The 23,833-nt window shown below is 44.5% G+C and overlaps 1 protein-coding gene across 7 annotated transcripts in view; it reads left to right on the top strand.

Annotated features, from left to right (window-relative positions):
• Positions 1–23,833, top strand: part of ARVCF (ARVCF delta catenin family member) — a 603,575-nt gene that overhangs the window by 167,793 nt on the left and 411,949 nt on the right. The window lies entirely within an intron of this gene.

Raw genomic sequence — 23,833 nt, 5'->3', positions numbered from 1 at the left:
AGAGACTGGGACTTTTCAGCTTAGAGAAGAGGAGATGGAGGGGGGGATATGATAGAGGTCTATAAAAGCAAGAGTGGTGTGGAAAGGGTGCATAAAGAAAAGTTCTCTATTAGTTCCCATAATAGAAGGACTAGAGGACACCAAAGGAAAGGAATGGGTAGCAGGCTTCAAACTAGAAACAGAAAGTTCTTCTTTACAAAGCAAAGAGTCAACCTGTGGAACTCCTTGCTGCAGGAGGCTGTGCAGGCTAGAACTAGAACAGAGTTTAAAGAGAAGTTAGATGAAGTCATGGGGGTTGGGTCCATGGAGTGGTATTAGCCAGGGGGGAGGAGTGGTGTCCCTGCCCAAAGTTTGTGGAAGGCTGGAGATGGATGGCACGAGACAAATGGCTTGGTCACTGTCTTTGGTCCATCCCCTCCTGGGTATCTAGGGTTGGCTGCTGTCGGCATACAGGCTATTGGACTTGATGGACCTTTGGTCTGACCCAGTACGGCAATTCTAAGCTCAGGGCTCAGGGTCGGGGGGTCTCAGTGGACCACCCTGATTTTCATGCAAACCTGCTCCTGGGTGGCCAGGCTGGAAGCTCTCCTGCCCTAGACGGCCACTTTCCTGTGCCTAGTGCAGAGTTCGTGGACGAGGTCCACGATGTCTGCACTAGACCAGGTGGGTGCCCGCCTCTTGCGGTCCTGGCCAGGCTCCCGAGAGCCACCAGCCTGGTCCCGGGAAGAGGCGGAGGGCTGGGGGGCATCGGGTGGCTGGCTCATGGCGTGCCAGGTGTAGGGTCTGCTGGCTGGGTGCTGGCAGGCTTGCACCTGGCACGGGCACCGTAGCCAGCCCGTGCCCCTTTAAGGGCTCCGGGGCCGGGAGGGGGACATATGAGTTTCCCTGGTGGTGCCCAGAGTGGCTACCAGGGAAAGCTGGGGAGGCCTAGCCTCCCACTAGTTCGAATTAAGGGGCTACACAGCCCTTAATTCGAATTAGTAAGTTCGAACTAGGCTTAGTCCTCGTGGAATGAGGTTTACCTAGTTCGAACTAAGCGCTCCGCTAGTTCGAATTAAGTTTGAACTAGCGGAGCGCTAGTGTAGCACCTATGAAAGTTAATTCGAACTAACGTCTGTTAGTTCGAATTAACTTTGTAGTGTAGACATACCCTAGAACAGTGTTTCTCAAACTTTTGGGCTCATAGCCCACCCTGCTCAATGCAGACCTTTCCACAGCTCTCTAGCCAGCCACCCATTATGATAAAATTGGTGTGGGGTATGGCTGGGAGGTTGAGTGAAGGAGCAGGGTGGGTATCTGCAAAGGAGTGTGCTAGAGTAGGGTGGAGGTATGTGGGGTCTCGGAGGGAGAGAGGGTTCAGGAGCAGGATGCAGGGTCTTGGCAGGAAGGGGGTGTGAGTGTGGGGATTGGCGGTGCGTGGAGCACTTACCTGGCTCTGTGTCTCTGCTGCTCCCACTGGCCATAATTCTGAGCAGTGGGAGCAGTGGGGAAAGCCTCCAGGTGAGCAGTTTCCTGCATTGCCATTCACAGCCTCCTTATCATCCTTATCTACTTCCTTAGCTGGTAGCATAGACGCAATGTATTCCTTATCCTTTGTTAAATTCATTAATCACTGTTTGCATTTTATTATTGAGGGTCCTGTTTATACTACAAATGCAACTAGCTCCCAATATAGTTAAGTAACCGGTTCCATTTTATAGTCTACATAGGAACAAAGCATTAGGATAGTTAATTACTTCACATTTCTTTCACCTTTCTTCAAAGTTCTTCACTACATCAATTACTTCATTTGTGCAGGCTTTTGTAAGATAGATATTATCAACGTTTTGCAAAGAAAAAACTGAAGTACAGAAAAAAAAATCCAAGTCACAAGAGAAACCAAGGCAAAACTGGTAACTACACTTACATATTTTGACACAACTCTCCATCCACCCTCTTCTGTGACTCAAAGGACTTTAGCTGTAGGTAGTGACAAAACATTTTTGAAAAGGATGAAGTGTCTCTATAACCACAACCGCACAGATTTGAACTTGGATCTTTGGAGGCTAGTATAGGAACTGCACCAGCTTGAACTACAAAGCCAGCTGGCTCTTAGCTTAGGCTGTAGAGCCCCCTTGTTCTTATCTCTTGTGGTAAGTGGTCTAAGTGCCACTATGTTGGGCAGTGAACCGTACTAGAGGAGTGTGGGATACATATGCAGTAACAGGAAAAACTTAAAAAACAATGAACGTTAGTAGCACGTTAGACACTAACAAAACAATGGAGATGGTATCATAAATTTTTGTGGGCAAAACCCACTTCTGCAGTAACAGTCATGATTAAACTTTCCAGTCTATTTATACAGTAGTTGCTATTCTAATGTCAAGGCAGATGGAACCATAAATAATGAGGAAAGGAAGCTGGTCTCTACCAACTGCATTGTAACAAATGTTTCTGAGAAAGAAGCATGGAACTGTTGACAACTCCCAGCTCATCTTAAGGGATAAGATCATTGGTGGAATGTTGTTAGTTCTATGCAAGCGTTAAATAAACAAGTCATGGGACGGAGCCAGAAAGATTTTCTAGGTTTCCCTTGGGTAGTTCTGGGAGAAGTGCCTTCTTTCGTGGGAGCAGTTTGGCAAGGAATATGTTGTCTCTCCAGAAATACTTCCAAAGTGCATATTGTACTTTCAGTTTTGTAAACAGATTTCATGTCAAGTTAATTTAAAAAAAAAATCAATATATTAGTTAAAAGGCTGTTGGAGATGTCTTCCTCCTGAATCTGTTATTTAAGTATCGTAAGCTGCTGCTGTAATAAGATAAGTTGCTTTGGAATGAAAAGCTTTATGCAAACCAAGGCTTGGAATTAATAATGCTGAGAGGTTTTATCTCATTATTCCTCTTATGATTTTTTTTAAATGAAAGGTCTCTTGAGTTCAGTTCCTTACTTCCTCTGCTTGGATGAGCACCGGAGTAAAGAGGTTTGTGTTAGTGCCAACATGGAACAAGAGAGTACAAGGATGTATGCAGACTTTCTCACATTGGGGCATACAGTTTCACACATGGCTCTGAAACTCCCTATAAAAGCAAATTCTTGCTTAGGTGGGCAGGCACTCAGAGTGATGGAAGTGTCCCCTTCCTGGTCAGCTGTGGAGACTAAAAGGAGATGTTCTCATTGTGAGGGATCACTGAGGCATAATTTGATCGGCTGGTGAGGTGCAGAGAGTGAGGGGATGTAAAAAGAAGATGTGCAATGAAAAAGAAACTAAGGGTACGTCTAGACTACATGCCTCTGACGACAGAGGCATGTAGATTAGGGTACCGGACATAGTAAAATGAAGCGGCGATTTAAATAATCGCCGCTTCATTTAAATTTACATGGCTGCCGCGCTGAGCCGACAAACAGCTGTTTGTCAGCTCAGCGCGATAGTCTGGACGCTCCCCTGCCGACATCAAAGGTATTTGTCGACCACCCAGGTATGCCTCCTGGGATGAGGCATACCTGGGTGGTCAACAAATACCTTTGATGTCGGCAGGGGAGCATCTAGACTATGGCGCTGAGCCGACAAACAGCTGATCAGCTGTTTGTCGGCTCAGCGCGGCAGCCATGTAAATTTAAATGAAGCGGTGATTATTTAAATCGCTGCTTCATTTTACTATGTCCGGTACCCTAATCTACATGCCTCTGTCGCCAGAGGCATGTAGTCTAGACGTACCCTTGGTCACAGTCTTTCAGCCTTCACACACGTGTACAGTCTCATTAAAGACTGTGTGAAATTCTCTGAAATGCTGAGCAATTAAATGAATTGATTTTAGTAGGAATTGTAGCTGCTCAGTATATGTCAGGATTTCAGAGTTCTTCTTAACCAATGGTTGATCATGAGGATTTGGCCTCAAAACTTTGTACAAGAATAAGAGCTGCAAGTCTGGGCCCCTACTACAAATGATCTGTAGGTTTTGTCCCAGGACCATGTTCCTCTCTGGTCACATAATAGATGCATCTTTGTGTTAGTATTCTGGAAACATCTAGGTCATCCTGGTAAGTTTGTGTTTAGGTGGATGGTTTGATGTTGTGTGTACACAGGCTATTTAGTTCACTGCTAATATAGGACGAATGTGGACTAGAGGAGTTCTGTTCACACATAGGAGAACCCAAGTTCCTCAGAACTGGAAGAGAGGTAAAGAATAAAACCCAGCACAAATATCTTTGCTAAATAGTATTCAGATTTAATTGTGTTCAGCCTCAAACTGTATATATCACTGTTCAGTGCAATGTGGCTGTAAAATGGTATATTTCTGATAACATATTTTTACCACCACTATGTAAGTGACTGTGCAAGTTCAGGGAAACAAAGAATCAGGTTGTGAAACGCTAAGGTCTAAGATCCTGTAAAGAGCTTTAAATCTCTGTACAAAAGCTGGTTAAAAACAATAAGTTAACACACTGCAAATGGATACTAAAAGAATAATGACTATTATTATAGTACTCAGAGAACACTTGTTGAAAATATTTTGAATAGATTTTGGGCTTTTAACTTAAAATCCTAGGTCTCAGGATAGAGTGAAAGAATATATGCAAAATGCTGACAGTCTATTCTCTGTCTGATAAACAACTTGATTTTTTTCAGGGAGTGGGGAAATAAAAAATGGTGGGAGAACCCTATAAAAATAATGTGGAAAACGTATACTAAAAACTATGCTTGAAGACACTACCTAAGTGTAAGGCAGAAGAGTTGAGAACAAATTCCTAATCAATTACTGATCTGACACCCACTGCATGTGTTGCAGGGTTGAATTTGCATACCTTTTTTGGTGTGAAGGAAGTATAGATGCCTAATGCCATATATTTGAGCCACAATTTATAGGAATACGTTCATTGACACATTACAGAATCATAAGAAATATGAAATTGAGCAATAATCCTAATTTATCACTAATAATTTAAGCATGGGCTTCTGTTTGAGCCATTGTTCTGGCCTTGCTTTAATTCTCATATAAAAAATAGATTAAAAAAGAAAATATCCAGAATTTGGAGGATTACTGTTGTCCCAGGCTTTGTGCAGAACATCTGCCTGTACTGGCATTGTAGAGATTGTAAAAATCCAGTTGCTACTTTTACATTCAATCACATCATTAAGAAGTTGTCAGGATCCTGAACCCCATTCTGCTACAGGCTCCTGATTGCCGCCTGTCTAGCCAACATCCTTGGATACCTAATATAAAAAAAAGTCAACCTGCCCCCAGCTGGCAGAGGGTGCTGTTTGAGCAGCAGGTCATTGGCCATTGGTTGCTTCCTCGACAGCCTTTTCTTTCTGCCTTTGCATAACCTTGCCTTTTACTCCCTGTCTGTTTCATTTGGTCTGCTTCATTGTCACCTGACCGTGTTTTGTTCCCACCCAGTCTTGCTTCCTTAGACTAGTGTCCCAGCCCCTTGGTTTGGATTTCCTGGCTACTGATCCCTGGGATAATTCTGATCCTTTCCCCAAACTGTCTCCGATACTGAATGACCTCCTGGCTACCTCACCACCTGCACATATCTGACCACTGTTGTGGACTACCTCTAGTCTTTGGTGGCCATCAGGCATTAACGGAAGGTATTTTCAATAATTATATTCTCATATATAAAAACATGCATGTTTAGAACATAAGGGGGCCAAATTCTGGCTCTCATACTCTGGGTTTAGAACAGCGTAGCTCCTTTGCAAGTAGCTATTTGCAGTTAACACCAGTATATGTGTGGCAGCTACTTGCATTTGGCCCAATGGGTTTTTTTTTTTCTAATACTCAGGCAAAAGCAAAGCAAGTGTAGGAACCAAATCCTTATTCTCTTTTATTTCAATAGAATAACTTAGGTGAATAGAAGGAGCAGGATATATAATTCCCAATTAGAAATATAGTGCTTAAAAATATTCTTCTTATATCAGCTTTATGATGCAGTGAGCATATTGGACCAATTAGTTCCTAATCCGAACTAGCTGTACTCCTCGTGGAATGAGGAGTACAGCTAGTTCGGATTAGGCTTCCTAATCTGAACTAGCTACTCCGTGCCGCGTGTAGCCGCGTGGCACGGGGTTCGAACTGCCGGCATTTAAAAATGGCGCCGGCCGGCTTCATGCAAATGAAGCCCGGGAAATTCAAATCCCGGGCTTCATTTGCAAGTGCTGTATGCCTACATTACCCTCCTAGTTCGAATTAGGAGGGTAGTGTAGACATACCCACTGTCGCTGCTGCGCCTCTGCCTTTTAAATGTAGTAAGAGCCACCCATTACATTTAAAAGGCAGAGGTGTAGCAGAGAAGCCAGACTGAGTGGTGACTCAAGAGGCAGCAAGAGAGGGGGAAGCAACTAGTTGAGCAGTGACTTGATTAGTTGCTTACATCCCTGCTACATAAGGTTTGTGTCCATAATCTGATCTTGGCCAAACACTTGGGATAGCTCTGTGAAGTTCGACATTATGAAGGACAGAATAACTTATCTGCAATAATTTGGTATACTGGTTTGTACACTGCAAAGTGGGGAAATGCAGAAAACAAGAATTAGACCATATTTTACCTTCCATAGAATATTTCAAGGATCAGTTTGGTTTTGCATTCTACAATGTCTGAACTGTCCACTTTTGAACCTCAGGTAACTGAGCCATTTGGTGATCAAAGGAAAAATTGAAAAGGAAGGCTGATACTTATAGTAATAGAAATGTAGGTCTGAGAGGGACATCAAGAGATCTCCAAGTCCAGCATGCTGTGATGAGGCAAACCAAATAAACCCAGACCTTCTCTGAAAGATGGTTTGACAAGGATTCCACAGCCTCTCTTAGGGTATGTCTACACTACCACCCTAGTTCGTCCGGTAAGGTGCAAATGAAGCCCGGGATATTAAATCCCGGGCTTCATTTGCAACTTCAGTTGCCTACATTAACTAGGCAACCGAACTAGGGTGGTAGTGTAGACATACCCTTAGAGACCTGTTCTTAGAGACCAGAACTTAACTACTTTTACAATATAGCGTTTTTCCTAATAACTCTCCCTGGCTGCATATTATGCTCATTACTTCTTGTTCTATCCTTAAAAGACATTGAGACCAATTAATCACTATCATCCCTTTACTAGCCCTTAACATATATGTGAAGACTGCTATCAGGTCCTGCCTTGATTTTCTTTTCTCAAAAATAAACGTGCCCTGATTTTCTAAGCTTATGTCATAAGCCAGGTTTTCTCAACCTCTGCCATTTTTTGCTCTCCTCTGGACTCTCTCCATTTTGTCACACTTGAGGCCTGCCCCAGGATCGATTAGGGGACAGGACGCTGCCTGACTGTGGCCTTCTTCACCCCAGGTCTAGCACATGGAGAAAGCCACCTGCGTATGGTCTGTTCTGGGAGCAGCCAGGCAGCTACCATCAGCTTCCCCAGAACCGGAACTTTGGCCAGGGTGGGGTGAGTTGCTTGCTCTGGAGCTGTCCCATGCAGACCACCATGCAGCCTGCCCTGGCCCAAAACTAGACATGATATTCCAGCTGTGACCTCGTGTCATAAATAGGAGCTGACTTATCTGATGAGTGAGGAAAGGGATAAGCAATTGGAGATGCATCTAGGGAGGAGGTTGGGGCAGTCACCCAATAAAAATGCAGATAGGAATTTCAAACTGGGATAGAGGGTTTTTTTCTCTCTCTTCTTTGTTTGAGATCAGAGCAGTTTTTCCCAGGTATTGAGAGAGATGGGAGACACTTTTTAAGAACGGACTTCTTGAAATGTGTAAGTAGGGAAAAGTTTAGATAGTCTGTCAGGGTTTATTGTTTCCTTTGTTTGGGGGTTTGGAAATCATGTCTGAGCTGGCTAATTGTTTTTCTCTTTTGTATCTAGTCCAGGGACTTTCCCTGATACAGTCCAGGGACTTTACAGTCCAGGATTACAGTCCAGGGACTTTCCCTGAGTCTATGTCACTTCATGGCTATTTACCACCTAGTCAGTTTACAGTGCTTGCAACAGTAGTTTTGTTTTGATAATAAAAGAGTTTTCCTTTTGTTTTGATCAACTGGTATTGGTTGATTGTTGCGTACTTAGGGTTACATACCTAGTTACCCAGGCAGAGTCCATTGTTCTCTGTAGATTCCCTCTGTTTGTTTTCCCAGCTTCAAACAAAAGGGAGGTCGGGACAGGGAGGAGAGCTTTGCCTTAGGGAGGGGATTCCCAAGATATCTCTTCCCTGGAAAAGGGTTTATTTTATATTTTTTTAAGTACACTTGGCTGGTGGCAGTGAATTTTTATTTATCTTTTTTCTTGGATCTCAGGGAGACTGAGACCAGACTAGCTTGTCTCTCTGAGTGTCTGAGACAGAGTTTACTCTGCTAGCCAGCTCCCCATCTCTGTACGCGGAATGTCAGCTTGAGGGATTGAGCCGTGACACCTTATCAAGGCAGAGCAGAGGGGGCAGTTACCTCCCATGCGATACATACAACACTACTGTTAATATGGCTCTGAATTATATTACCCTTTCCCACAGTTGCAGCTTATCGTCAGACTTTTTCACAACTGCACTGTGGAATGAAGAGAAAAGACAGCTAACACCACTTTCAGTTGGCTGGCTGTGTGAAGGAATTACCTGGTTACTTACAGGTGTAGGTCATTTGGTGTTTTGTACCTGATAATTTAGAAGAAAAATGCATCCACTACTTCTAAATCAGCAGGGGAATATGAAGGTCTGTATTGCTGGAGTCAGGAATTTGCATAAGACTCTTGCCAGGGAATTAAACTCCTAGACTCAGTGGGAGGCATACTACAGAAATAGTAGGAAAGGAAACTTGAAAAGATGTGGGATATTTTTTCTTTAATGTTAAGTGTAGGTTCATATAACCTCAATTCTATGATTCATCATTTTTAAGGCAATAGACCAAATTTGTGAGGGTGGAAGTTAATTTGAATGAAGCTAAAGCAGACAACCCGTGGAGAGATTTTATTGAGTGCCTTTGGGTTAAGTCTGAAGACTAACATCTGTACTGTGACTTGTTGGGTGATGCCCAAAGAAGGCTTATTTGATCCAGCCATTCTGCTTTATATAGTTATTGTTTTGCTGTCCCTGAAAGTGTGCAATGATAGGGACCTTAGAGAACAGATAAATTCATAATTCAAGCCCCAAAGAGTTCACAGGCATGACTCAATTAAGGATAGTAACATAAGAATTAGAGAGGGTAAGGACAGTGAAAATAAAATTTAATTCTTTTTAAAAATAAAGATTTATCCATGACTGAACCAGAGCCAACATAGATTTGTTAACAACTAGGGACATGAAAGTTTAATCAGTAACTGATAGATGCCTGAGCAACTCCTTTCTGGTGTGGGCATGGAGTTGCTCCAGCCCCACAGGCGGCCACCAAAGACAGGGGCTACTTTCGTCCAGAGCAGCTTCTGCTTGTGGTGGGCCCAGGTGCCCCACAAGCAGGGGCTGCTCCAGCAGGGATTGGGAGCCGGCAGCAGCCCCAGTGCGGAGTGCGGGGTGGGAGGCTGATTCTACTGGGCTGGAGTGATCCTCAACCTGGATCTGGCTCAGTTGATTAACCAGTTAAACATTAGTTTAACCTAATGTTTAATCAGTTAACTGATTGACTAGGATTTTACATCCCTATTAAGAACAAATCATGCCAACCCAAACTAGCTTTTCTTTTTTTTTTTTGACAGGCCTAGTCTAATCACTCTCAGCCATACCAGATTACAATACCCTCTTCAGTAGTCTGATTTGTCTTGTTGAAACAAAAGGCAGGACTATGTAGCACTTTAAAGACTAACAAGATGGTGTATTATGTGATGAGCTTTCATGGGTCAGACCCACTTCCTCAGATCAATTTATAGAGGCAGCAAAGGGGGTGGGGGAATATCCACTAGTCAACTAATCAAAATACTATCCAATAAGCAAATGCTTATCAGATAGTCGACTAGTCTTTTACATCCTTAATGCATACCTCTGCTGAGAACTGCTATCCTAGTGGATAGGGGGAAGTGGTAGATATGAAACATCTTGATTTGAATAGGGCTTTCAACACAGCCCCACAAGACATTCTCATAAGCAAGCAAGGGAAATATGGTCCAGATGTTACTGCTATATGATCTGGACCACGTTCCCTTAGTGTGCTTATGAGAATGTCAAATGGGGCTGTGTTGAAACTTAAGTGATTGAAAGACTATAATGAAAGAGTAGTTATCAATGGTTTACTATCAGACTTGGAGGATAGTGTCCCACAGGGGTCTTTTCTGGTTCAGTACTAGTCAACATTTTCATTACTGACTTAAATAATGAATTGGAAACTATACTTATAAAAGCTGTAGATGACATCAAGATGGGATATGTTCTGTGCACTTTGGAGGACAGGATTAGAATTCAAAACTGAAAAATTAGGGTGTGAAATCAAACAGATGAAATTCAGTAAAGAAAAGGGGAAAGTCATACATTTGGAAAGGAAAATCAAATGTACAATTACAAAATAAGGAATAACTGTCTACAAAGCAGTACTGTTGAAAAGGATGTGAGGGCTAGAGTGGGTCTCAAATTAAATATGAATCAACAATATCATGCAATTGAGAAAAAGGCTAATTTAATTATGAGGCGGGGCAGTCAAATATGCACATCACAGGCCAAATCTGGATCACCAAAAGCTTTTTATTTATGTATTATTATCGTTGTTGTTTTAAAAATTATTATTATTATTATCAGGGCTCGACAAACTATTCAATTACTTGCCTATGACGAGTGGATTTCAGCCGGTCGCCCCGTTCACCAGCAGCGCGTACATACATGATGCGGGTCTTGTGCATGCGCAGTGCAGGGCTGCTGAACAGATTTCGCCGCTGTTTGTCAAGCCCTGATTATTATCATCATCTTTGGAGTCTGTATCTTGACTATACCTTAACCAAGAAGTTTGGAGCATGACAAAAAATAATAATTACCCCTGTTCTGAGATATATTAACAGCAGTGTTGTTATATGTGTCCCATAGGAGATCTCCATCCTGCTCTTCTCTGCACTGGTGGTGTTACAGCTGGAATATTATGTCCAGCTTTGGTCATTATACTTTAGTAAATTTGTAGACAAATTGGAGAAATAATCCAAAGGAAAGCAATGGATGAATGATATAGAAAACCTGAACCATGAAGAAAAGTTTAGACACTGAGGGTATGTCTACACTACAAAGTTAATTCGAACTAATAGCCGTTAGTTCGAATTAACTTTAATAGCGGCTATACATACAAACCGCTAGTTTGAATTTAAATCGAACTAGCGGAGCGCTTAATTCAAACTAGGTAAACCTTATTCTATGAGGAGTAACGCCTAGTTTGAATTAAGTAGTTTGAATTAAGGGCTGTGCAGCCACTTAATTCGAACTAGTTGGAGGCTAGCCCTTCCCAGGTTGCCCTGATGGCTATTCTGGGCCAAACGAGGGAACTCTTCTGCCCCTCTCCCAGCCCCGGAGCCCTTAAAGGGGCACGGTTTGGCTACAGTGCTTGTGCCAGTTGCAAGCCTGCCAGCACTCAGCCAGCAGACGCTGCACCTGGCACGGGATGAGCCTGCCACCCGCTGCCACCCAGCCCTCTGCCTCTTCCCAGGACCAGGCTGGCAGCTCCCAGGAGCCTGCCCGGGGCCGCAAGAGGCAGGTGCCTGCCTGGTCTAGTGCGGAGATCGTGGACCTCATCGAGGTTTGGGGGGAGGCCTCCAGTGTCCACAATCTCCGCACTAGACACAGAAATGCAGCTATCTAGGTTAGGATAGCTGCCAGCCTGGCCACGAAAGGCCACATGCGAACCCAGGAGCAGGTTTGCATGAAAATCAAGTTGGTCTAGAGAGACCCCTGACTCTGAGCCCTGAGTTTAGAACATAAGAACGGCCGTACTGGGTCAGACCAAAGGTCCATCTAGCCCAGTAGCCTGTCTGCCAACAGCAGCCAGCACCAGGTACCCCGGAGGGGATGGACCGAAGACAATGAGTAAGCGATTTGTCTCGTGCCATCCATCTCCAGTCTTCCACAAAGAGAGGCCAGGGACACCATTCCTACTCCCTGGCGAACAGCACTCCATGGACCCAACCTCCATGAATTTACCTAACTTCTCTTTAAACTCTGTTATAGTTCTAGCCTTCACAGCCTCCTGTGGCAAGGAGTTCCACAGGTTGACTATGAGCTGTGTGAAGAGGAACTTTCTTTTATTAGTTGTAAGCCTGCCACCCATTAATTTCATCTGGTGTCCTCTAGTCCTTCTATTATGGGAACTAACGAAGAACTTTTCTTTATTCACCCTCTCTGCACAACTCATGATTTTATATACCTCTATCATATCCTCTCTCAGTCTCCTCTTTTCTAAGCTGAAAAGTCCCAGTCGCTTTAACCTCTCTTCATATGGGACCTGTTCCAAACCCCTAATCATTTTAGTTGTCCTTTTCTGAACCTTTTCCAAGGCCAAAATATCTTTTTTGAGGTGAGGAGACCACATCTGTACACAGTACTGAAGATATGGTGTACCATAGTTTTATACTTCCCCTCCTCCTTCTTCCTCTGGCTTCCTCCTCCCAGGTTTTCCCCTCCCCTCTTCTCCTCTCCCACCTCCTTTTCCCAGTCTCCCCAGAGGTTAATCCCCCCCTTCCCAGTTTTGTTAAATAAAGAGAGTTTCTATTTTTGAACACACGTGTCCTTTATTTTTTATATCAGGAAGGGGGGCTAGGGAAGGGTAAGTGGAAGAGGTGAGGGAAGAATGGGGCAGACTGGGGTGGCTCCGCAGGCTTCTCTGGTGGAATCTCTCCTGCAGGGCCTCCTGGATCCTGACAGCCCCCTGATTGACCCCCCCCCCCCGCATGGCAGCCTGCAGCAAGTGCAGCTGGGCTGATGGCCGAGTGCTGTGATGGGCCGAGTGTGGGCACTCACGGCACTCCAAGCCAGGACTGCTTTGCTGTCCCTCATCCAGTTAGACAAGCAAGCGGGGAACCCTGAGAACTGTCTGTCCGGGGTGGGGGTCAGGTCCCTTTAAGCACAGCCCTCGGCTAGCCTGAGGCTGCAGCTTCACTCTCTAAGTCCTAACCTGATGCCCTGCCAGCACTGGTTCCAGCCAGCCTTAACTTCGGTTCAGGGTCCACTCAATGTGGACATGCTATTTCGAATTAGCAAAATGCTAATTCGAATTAGTTTTTAGTTCTAGATGCACTAATTCGAATTAGCTTATTTCAAATTAACTAATTCGAATTAAGTTAGTTTGAATTAGTTTGAATTAGTGCTGTAGTGTAGACATACCCTTGGGGATATAACAAAGTGGACAGTAATCAAAATTGTTCTCTATATTCCTTCTAAGAGGGCTAAAAAGTAATGGATTTACTTTGCAGCAAGGTAAACTTAGGCTGAATATAAAGAAAAACTTGGCAACTATAAAGGTGGGTGAGCTCTGGTACAAACTTCCAAGGGAGGTTGTGGAATCCCTATAATTTGAAGTTTTTTTAAGAGCTGGTGAGACAAACACTTATTGTCTAGTATACTAGGTCTTGCCTCTATAGGGTTTGGACAAGATGATCTCTCAAGGTCTCTTCCAGCCAAATATTTCAGAGGTTTAAATTCATGTCAGCATGTTGATCAATGATAGACAGTCCCTTGTTTCCTAAGATTAAAGATTTTTGCAGTGAGCATATTGCCTGGCTTGTTTGTTAATTATTTATGTTTTGATCAGGAACCCACTATGATGGGTAAAATGAAGAGCATTCTCTCCCCACAGAACTCAGTCTAGTAAAGATTAGATGTGATGACAGTTGCTGTTTGTCCTGTGTGTATGCACACCTAAAATGATAAATCAACACTTGTCGTATTGAATACACAGTACAAAATATTAATATTTCTGTTCTGCTGTCTTTGATGAAAGTGTCAATATACAATGGGAAATAGCAGAAGCTAGTCCAAAATACAGGGCATGTTTATTTTACCTGACTTCAGCTTTGAAAATGTCTGGTTTTCTAAAATGTAGCACAGACTTCAGTCAAAACTGCGCTCACTAACCAAATCCCAGTGCACACATTGTGCAGAATATCTAACTTGGAGTAGATAGAAAGGTGGAAATGCTTTGCTCCTTTTTTTCTCATATCTTCAGTATTGTGCAAGGGATGGAAGTGGGGAGGGATTCAGTGGCAGCAGTTGCTGGCTCCAGGACTTCACCGTCATTGCAGATTTTTTTTTTAGTGAGTAATTCCGCTCTACATCCTGCTTTGAAATCCCACTGGTACCAGGTCAGCAGTGTTTTGACTCCTGAATATAGAAACCATCAGGTTTGCTTGGAATTGAATATTTTAAGCCCAACTGGAAAGAAGCATAAGAGAAGCTTGGTGTAGTTTACTATACCCAGTACTGTTTGTGGTGCAAAAGGAAAAAAAATCAGAAGGTCACTTATATTTGTTTATGGAAAGGTAGCTAGGACCCATAGGGCATGCAGTATATAGTGTAGTATATCTGACTGTGATAGAGGTGAGTGGTAACTTTCATAGTTCTATAAAAGGAGAGGAAAAGATACTTTCCTGGACTGGTCATTCAGCTGTTGACTGATCAGTCCAACCCTTTAAAAAATCATGCTTTATGCGGAAATGAGGTGAGTAATTTCTTTTATTAGTTATAGACGCTTATGAGTGAGGAGACTGCAGTACATGTGGGTAGATTACTATGAGAAGTGTTCATCCTTTATATTACAATGTTGGTTGCAGTGTGATTAGATGGTACACTGTGTTCTAGGCTTTTTGGAATCAATTGTGAGCCAGATTAATAGGAACCTTGAGTACTTTTATTGGATTTGGGTGGATAGGGGACTGGGAAAAAAGGCTAGGATACAGCTGCAATTTGAATAGCTTTTTTCTCAGACTCTTTTTGCTATTATTTTTCTGGAAAGTTGGTGCATGTATGTATTTATGTCAGTTTATGAAAGCACAGCGATAATGTTGTTTTGTTGTCCCATTTCTGGGCTACAGTGTGCTGCAAGTGCAATCATGCCAGTATATTTAATGTTGAGGAAAGGAGCTGGAGGGAGGTGCCTCATATCACTGAATCGCCCACATCCTTCCTGCTGAATCAAAGAGCAGCACTGCCAGATTTCACAGGGAGTTCTATCTATTTCTCAACCAAGAGGTGCCCACTGTGATTTGAAACCTCCGAAGCAAATGTTTTAGGATGGAACATGAAAAGGAACAAAGAACAAATTCTTCAGTGGTCTCGATTTCATGGCTCAGTGACAAGTATAACACCCTGCACAATTTTATATTGGAAATTCAAAACTAGTTATTAGTAATATGTATGCTACTCTAAAACACCCTTCTCAGTGATAATAATGGAAAATTCTAAATTTTTGGCAATAAAAAATTTCTGCCTCCTTGCTATACTTCATTTCTTTGTGTATTTCATTCACTCTTCACCGTAAAATATAATTTCACTGCTTGTCCAGATGGTTTCTTGTAGCTTAATTTGTGTTAGGGTTGATTTTGCAGGCTTCCATTCACTTCTTCTTTCAATAGAGGTTTGTGGCTTTGTAATAAAGCCAGTTGTTCCATGCAAAGCTGAGCTCATCAGCAGGATTTAATACTCTAAATGGAGGAGACCTCTAATGAGAGCGGAGAAGCAGTATTGTAATACAGTTGGCCTATATGACTAATCAGTTAGATAAAGAATTCAGACTGCAGAATACCAGAGCCTTCATGCCTGATTGATAACAGCAGCCAAATGACTTACTGCCCTTACGGTTAGCATCCACCACGCTGTTAAAGAGATTTCCTGTACTGTACAATAGATTTGTCCTATTGTGCACAATGCCAGTTCTTGTAGCACATTATATCGACATCAGAAACAAAGGAGGTCAAACTGGATAGTTCCCTTTATTTATTCACAAATGTCATGACTGAGGAATGTGAACCAATGCCTGTTATGTTCCTCTCCTCCCACATCCAGAAGAAGTCAGTCCATGTGTCTGAATTTATCACAGCATGAAAAATTTAATGTCTTATCCCTAAAGACTTGGATCAGGGAGTTTGTTTCATTTTCTTTCAGTAAATCTCCCAGAGCAGAGGTGAGGCTAACTTCTCTAAAATGTGGCTGATACTATAGTGCTGGTGATAAGAATAGAATTGCATTAATTACATAAAATCTCTAATAATGAAACAGTGGGAAAAGAAATAGTTTGCTTGGTTTAAATTGAATTGAATTTATTTTACCTTATGGTTTAAGCGGTAAATGGTTCTTAGAGAATCATATTGATTTTTGTATCTAGTAAATTGAATCTATTGTATCATGCAGAAACACGTAGTTGTGTTGAGGAAAAGGAAGAGCAAGGTGGGGGCAGGGGGGAGAGATAGTGACTTCCGGGCATTTTTTGCTGTGAATGAAAAGATAAAAGTTCTTTCCTTGCAGAATCTGAGAACCAATTGTAAGCATTCTGAAGTTTACTGCACTCACGGTTCTGCAGGAAGTAACAAGAGAGAGGATATGCAGGAATTTTGAAGGACAGGTCTTTACTAGACATGTAAGGAAGGCTTAAGGTACACAACTTCAGCTACATAAATAACGTAGCTGGAGTTGACGTACCTTAAGCCGAGCTTGGTGCCATCTCCACAGTGGGCGATCCATGGGACCAAATGTTCCCATTGACTTCTCTTACTCCTCATGAATTGAAAAGTATCAGTGCCAGCTGGGGATGCTGTGAGTGTTTGATTTAGTGGGTCCTTACTAGAGCTGCTAAATCAAATGCCAGAAGTTCTATCTCTGGTGTTGTAAATATAGACGTGGCCTACCACTGTAGGTGTGGTGTGTGTTATGTGAACTGTGTCATCATATATCTAAGTCATAGGAGGATGTGACAAAATAATGACTTTCTTAATATTTGTAGCACTATTTCCTCCATTTATGAGATTTTACCATTGTTGCTAGTACATTCTCCAAAGCAGGTGGAAGATGGCTTCTGCTGATCGGATGCTTTGTCTACTAACATGAAGCATTCTTGGAACAGAATTCCATTGACAAAGAGAACTTTGTCCCTGCTCACTTCATTTAGTTATGGCACAGTCTAGGCTCATGAAATAGAGCAGCAATTTGAGTATCTGGAACTTGCCATTAGGCTCTTTGGGTTGTGGGAAGGGAATTTGACACTGATGAAGATGAGGAACCAACTGTGTGCAGTGGCTAAAGTCTAGGCACCTTTGGGAAAAGTTGCCTTACCTCTGTTCCCATCAAAGTTATAATAGACAGTCAGTTGTCAATGACAATCAGAGTCCATTTTTTTTATCTCAGTGGCACCCTGAATTTGTTCTTTATCTTCATGTAACAGTAAGCCAAACATAAAAGACCTATTTAATAACTACCATTTGGATAGTGTAGGATACCACTCAAATTGGTATGAGTAATTTAAAATATACCAGACTGCATATTTTAGTTTGTAATATAAATGTTCTGGATTCATATAAATCATAGACTAACAAGACTGGAAGGGACCTCAAGAGGTCATCAAGTCCAGTCCCCTGCACTCACTGCAGGACCAAGCACCATCTGGACCATCCCTGACAGGTATTTGTCTAATATACTCTTAAATATCTCCAATGTTGGAGATTCCACAACCTCCCTAAGCAACTTATTCCACTGTTTAAACACCTTGACAGTTAAGAAGTTTTTCTTAAGCTTCAACCTCTAAACCTCCATGCTGCAATTTAAGCCCATTGCTTCTTCTCCTATTATCAGAGGCTAAGGAGAATAATTTTTCTCCCTCTACCTTGTAACACCTTTCTAAGTACTTGAAAACTGCTGTCAAGTCCCCTGTCAGTCTTGTTTTGTTGCTCTTCTCTGGACCTTCTTCAGTTTGTCCACATCTTTCCTGAAATGCAGAGCCCAGGCCTAGATAAATGATTCTAGTTGAGACTTAGTCAGTGCAGAGTAGAGTGGAAATGTATCAGCATTACTTAAAGTTCCTGAGAGCCCAGATAGTTAAGACTCTTGATTTGCTATTTTGATATTAAGTACTTCTACTGATTCGGTTAAAAAGAAAGACTTGAATTGATGAACCTGCCTTGTGCTGTATCTCCCAACAGATACCAAATAAAGATGTCATGAATCTGGCACAAACCAGGATGCTATAATGTTCCCTAGACTACAGCACTCACTGCTTTGTGGAGATATTTCTTCTTACCTTTGTAAAAGGATCCTAGATTCATAGCTTAGGGGTATGGCTAGACTGGGGGAGGGGTGAGGGGTTTCCAGAGGTATCCCCAAAATCTCTGCTGCATCCAGGGAATGCATTTGCTCTTCCGCTTTTTTTTTGCAAAAGAGCAAACACGCTCTTTTGGAAGCCCCTGTATTACTTGTTCTATAAGGAAGTAGGGGGCTTCCAAAAGAGGGTTTTTTTCCAACATTTGGTCCAATCTAGATGGGCCAAATGTCAGAAAAGCCTCTTCCAAGAAAAGTATTGGAAAAAAGCTGCGCAAAATGCAGAGCGCATTTTACATAGTTTTTTCCGACAAACAGATGTAGTTTAGACGTACCCTGAATGGGCCAAGGGATACACTGGATACATGATAATTATGAAGGTGGAGTTTTGTGCCATTTTGCCCAATCTGTTTCATACTTAATTTCTTACATTTTTTGCAGATCAGGCATGTCTTACAGACAGATCAGAATGGTAAATTAGTTTAGGCCTCTGTGATTGAGTTGTCCCACTGGAACTATGGATCAAAACAATTGATATTTAGCCTCTTTAAAGTTCAGAGATGTCTGAACTGCTGGCTTAGTGACTCTTTTGACTGCAGCATTCTGAACAGATTGAGAGAGAGAAATGCAAATGGCAGCTCAGTTTAGCCTTGGTAGGATGTGACATTCCCCGCTACTTGCACCTCATAGCAACTTTTTATACAGTCTGCACAGATTCATGCTTTTTGTTCAATGGGTGGACTGAAGATGTTATTCTATGAAGATGTAAAATCCTATTTGGAAGGAACCATACAGATAAGTCCCCAGGGAACTCCTGAAATAATGTTATAAAAATAGAAATACCAGAAACAACACTAGGCAATATTGAAGTTGTGAGGAGAAAAAACTGCTGTGGGTAATGTAGTGGGTAGAACTCATACAGATTTACAGTTGTTATAGCAAACTCAGAATCATAACTTTCAAATGCTGGAGCAGTGTCCAACCAACAGAAAAAGAGCTGTGTTCCTATTATGCCTCAATAAATATTGTCTTGGCACTTTGGGTTTCTATAGTGCGTCTCACCACAGGAAATCTTTTTAAAAAGTAAAAAAACAACAAATGGTCTGGTAGCACTTTATAGACTAACAAAACATGTAGATGGTATTGTGGCCACGAAAGCTCACGATACCATCTACATGTTTTGTTAGTCTATAAAGTGCTACCAGACCATTTGTTGTTTTTTAAGTTTATCCTTTACAGACTAACTTGTCTACCCCCTGAAGCTTTTTAAAAAGTGTTAGTTCTGGGGGAAAGAACTTTACATATCTCAAAGTCAGATCCTCCTGGCCAGTGCACACACAGCTTCAGATACACTCAGCTTTTTTATATGAATATAAATAGAAAACATTGGTAGAAGCATTCACCATTCTGTATGGCTACGACTACACTGCAGACTTCTTGCGCAAGAACCATTTTGGAGCGGAAGGGGGAGGCCTTCTTCCCGGTGTGGATGGCAGCTGAGGGCCAGGTGTTTGAGCAGCCCCGCACAGCTGCCAGCCGTCAGGTGCACCACAATAAGGTGCGCATCCGGGAGGCCCTGAAGGACATGTTCTCCCATGCCCCACAATAGAGTCTCTTCTGTCTCCCATTTACATCTCCCTCCCATCCCCAACCTTCCCTCTCCACCTTCCCCTCACTTCCCAATAAACAAAACTGTTTTTTTGTTCCAACAAAAGTAAACTTTTATTTTTATTTACAATAGGGAAAAATGGTGGGCAGTTGCAGGGGGCTCTGAACTGGGAGGGAGAGGAGAAAGAGGCTCTGAACTGGGGCGGGGAGCTATTGCTGGGAAGGGCGGTTCCTGCCAGTGCCTCTGTGGGTGCGGAGGCCTCGGCGTCCTTCAGGCCAGGGTGGGGCAGGCAGCATGTGGATGTCGGCAGGATGGGGTGCAGCAGGTGGGGGCATGGCAACAGCAGCTGGAGGGGAGGCAGGAGGGGCGGCATGGCAGGGAGGGCGGGAGGATGCGGTAAGGCCATGACGTAGTGCATGGCATGACCGATGTGCGTCGTCAGGGTGGTAATTGCGTTGCACCTCTGGAGGAACTGCCCCCACCTCAATGCAGTTATTCCAGGTCAGCCTTGATCTTTCTGCTGACCGCTGCCTCCATCCTTTTGACAGCCTGGATGTACCGCCGGAGGAGCTGGTCCCTCTGCCTGGCCCCCTGGGTGCCTGGATGGTTGGTGGTGCTGCCGCCACAGGGCTGGAGGGTCCCGCGCTCCTGGGTGGTCCTGCTGAAGAGAACACAAAAAATGATAAGGCGGTCAGGCAGCCCTGCCCACACTGTCCCTGAGCTCCAGGCAACACCACATAACTGTGGCTTGGGCCCAATCTGTGTGTGTACTGTGTGTGTATTCGCATAAAGGACTCCCTGGAGTAAAGTGATCCTCCATGTATTGTAACCCTTGGGAGGCATCACTGTGAATGAAGACCCCTTGTCTGTCTCCTGGCCAGTTGGCATGTGGTGTGTCAACCTGTGGAACTCCTTGCCAGGGGAGACTGTGAAGGCTAGAACTATAAAAGAGTAAAAAAAGAGCTCGATACATTAACGGAGGTGAGGTCCATAATAGGCTATTAGCTAGGGCAGTGGTCCCCAATGTAGTGCCCGTGGGCGCCATGGCGCCCGCTGGGGCATTTATATGCACACAGCTAGTGACCAGGGCCGGCCTGAGCCATTCTTGTGCCCTGGCCGCCCGGCGCATGCACAGTGCCACCCCCGGGCACACAGCAGCCCCAAAAGGTTGGGGACCACTGAGCTAGGGGGTAAGGAATGGTGTCCATGGCCTCTGTTTGTCAAAGGCAGGAGATGGATGGCAGGAGACAAATCACTTGATCATTGTCTTCGGCCCTGGCACTTGCCCCTGTTGCCAGACAGGCTATTGGGCTAGATGGACCTTTAGTCTAACCTAGTATGGCTATTCTTATGTTCTTATGTGTGTCTGCATTGCACTGTGCACACTTCCCCCCCGACGTAGAGCACATGGCTTTGACTCTTGTCACTGTCTATGAGCAACACACCATTGATGCTGTAGTCATGTTTGTGTACACATCCCCACATTGCACAGGAGCAAGTGTGGCAGACGAGGTCTGGGTTCTCGGGCCACTGTCAATTGATGTCCTCAGAGACGGAGCCAGGGTGACTGGGGAATGTACCGTCCTTGCATCAAAACTTAAGTGGCCATAGGCCCAGGCTGGCCACTTCCCCGCTCCCCCTCCCTCTAGCCCTCACACAAGAAGCCCAGGGAAGTGTGTGGCTGCAGTGAGGGGCTTCCCTCGGGGGCAGCCTAGGGGCAGGGAGCAGCCAAGAGGCTCCGTGGGGGCGTGCTCACAGGACTGGCTCGCTGCAGTTTTCCCAGGAGCAGCTGCTGTGTGGCACGGCCAGGCATAGCTGTGTGCTGTCTGTGTTCGGCACCCTTCGGGAGGTGTGGGGTCTGGCCTGAGCTCTTGGGGCCTTGGCTGCTTCCAGCCGGCATCTCCTCTCCCCCGCAGGCAGGACATTTGTGAGCAGCAGGGTCCCAGACATGCCCTGGAGCTGCCTGCCGTGTCCATGTGCTGCACAGTCAGGCTGCACAAACTGCCTGAGAGATGCTCCCTCCTCCTCCCCCTGGGCACCTGGCTCCCCCGCCCTTGCAAGTGAGAAGTGCAACACTCACCAGAGGATTCATCGCTGGCATCAGATGAAGCCTGGGAGACATCCTGCCTGCTAAGCACTGGCTCCAGGTGCAGGGTGATGGTGCTGTTGCAGTCGTCACCTTGATCCCCGGACCCAGACCCAGACCCAGTGGGCAGGTCACCCTCCTCCTCTGTGTCAGGTGGCCTGGTTATTGGGGGGTGCAGGCCGGTGTCTACTGCCGGCGAGGTTCCTGGGACTGCTGTCTTGCCGACGATGGCGTGGAGGCAGTTGTAGTGGGGGCAGGTATCGGCTCCTGCGCCCTCGCCCTTAGTGGTCTGGACATTGCCCAGGCGCAGCTCCTTGACCTTGGCCCAGACCAGTTCAAGTGTCTGGGCCGGATGTCCCTGGTCCAAGAGCACCTGGGCCATGCAGCTGAAAATGTCCGCGTTGCGGCGATGGGCAAGGGATCGTGAAGGGCTTCCTCCTCTACCCACAGGTCCAACAGGGCCTCAACCTCAGTCCGGGTCCAGCAAGGGGAACGTCGCTTCGTGCCCCTTGGGCCAGCTGGGAGCCCTGGGGTGGCTGCTGTGAGGAGGGTGCAGGCTCATGGGGTGCCTATGAAGCAGATATCTGGGCTCCTGGGTGCAGCAGGGCAAATCCACATGGTGGAGCTGCTGGCTGTGTTGCTGCCACCGCGCGGTGTCTGCAGCAGGTCCGGATTAAGTGGGGTGCTAGCCAGGCAGCTGCCTGGGGTGCCAACCTCTCGGGGACGCCTGATGGTAGCTGTAAAGGGCACAGTGTGCTGGGGGGTGGACGTGCACATGCGCCGTGCGCCTGGGGTGGAGCTGCGCATGCATTGCGCATCCGCTGCCCAGGGCGCAGGAATGGCTTGAGCCGGCTCTGGTCTGCAGACTGCGTGTGACTTTAAGTGGGGGAGGTCCGGCAACCAGGAAGTAACAAGCTGTGAGTGCAGGTACGGAGTGTCCAAGAGGCCACTTGGGTTTTTTCTTGGGAGGCCAGTTCTTGTGCAAAAACTCTTGGCTGCCTGTCCACACTGCCCTCTTGCGCAAGAACGCTTGCGCAAGAAGGCTTCTTCCTGATACGGAGTGTCAGAGCTCTCGCACAAGAAGCCCGTGTTTTCTGACGCTGAACTGTACATTTACTTGTGCAAGAACACACGTGCAGTGTAGTCGCTCAGCAAGTTTTTGCACAAGAACAGCCATTCTTGCGCAAGAAGCCTGCAATGTAGATGCAGCCTATCTATAATGTTTATAAAGCAGAGTGCGGGTTCTTCTTACACTCTGTTTAATCTCATTGCGCATAAACCTGAAGCAGTTCCACTCAGGTTTATTGGGCTGCTCAGTGGAGCTACTTCAAGGCAGTAGTCGATAAATCTATAAAATGTTTTATAGTGCAGTGACTCTTCTGTCCTAACCTGCTTTTACTGTTCTGCCTGCTCCCACTGCAGTGTGAAAATTATAGAGCAAGCCAGCCATTCAGATTGGCAGGAGCCCTGTGGCTGAGTACAGAATTAGATAATAGAAAATATTGCTTTACTTGTCTAGCAGAGTGAGAAATATGAACCTTAAGGAACAATTCCAATGTTTAATTAAAAATATTAGAAACACAGTCTCTGCCTCTTTCATGCTCATCTAAGGTGCATCTACACTGTTCTCTAGCCTCGAAATAAGCTATGCAATTTGCACTATGCAAATTGTGCTGTTTATTTTGAGGTAATTTCAAAATAACATATTCTACACAGCGCCAAATTTCAAAATAAAGCACTATTCTGAAACCTTTGTGGAACAAGGGTTACAGGGATGCCAGAATAGTGTGGCCGATATTTCAAAATCTATTTCAAAATAATAGGCTACTTTAAAGATGCAGAATAGCTATTTTGTGATACTTCTGGTATTGTAAAATAGCTCTGCAGTGTAGATGTAGACCTAGTGACTACCTTGATAGTCGTATAAGCTAGAAAAAGAATCTTTGGTGGCTGTTTAGGGATACATGTCTCCTGATATTTTCTTAT

This window comes from Pelodiscus sinensis, chromosome Z, assembly GCF_052426305.1.
Source record: "Pelodiscus sinensis isolate ZL-2025 chromosome Z, ASM5242630v1, whole genome shotgun sequence".
Lineage (NCBI taxonomy): Eukaryota > Metazoa > Chordata > Testudines > Trionychidae > Pelodiscus > Pelodiscus sinensis.
This window is presented reverse-complemented; position numbering and strand designations above follow the sequence as displayed.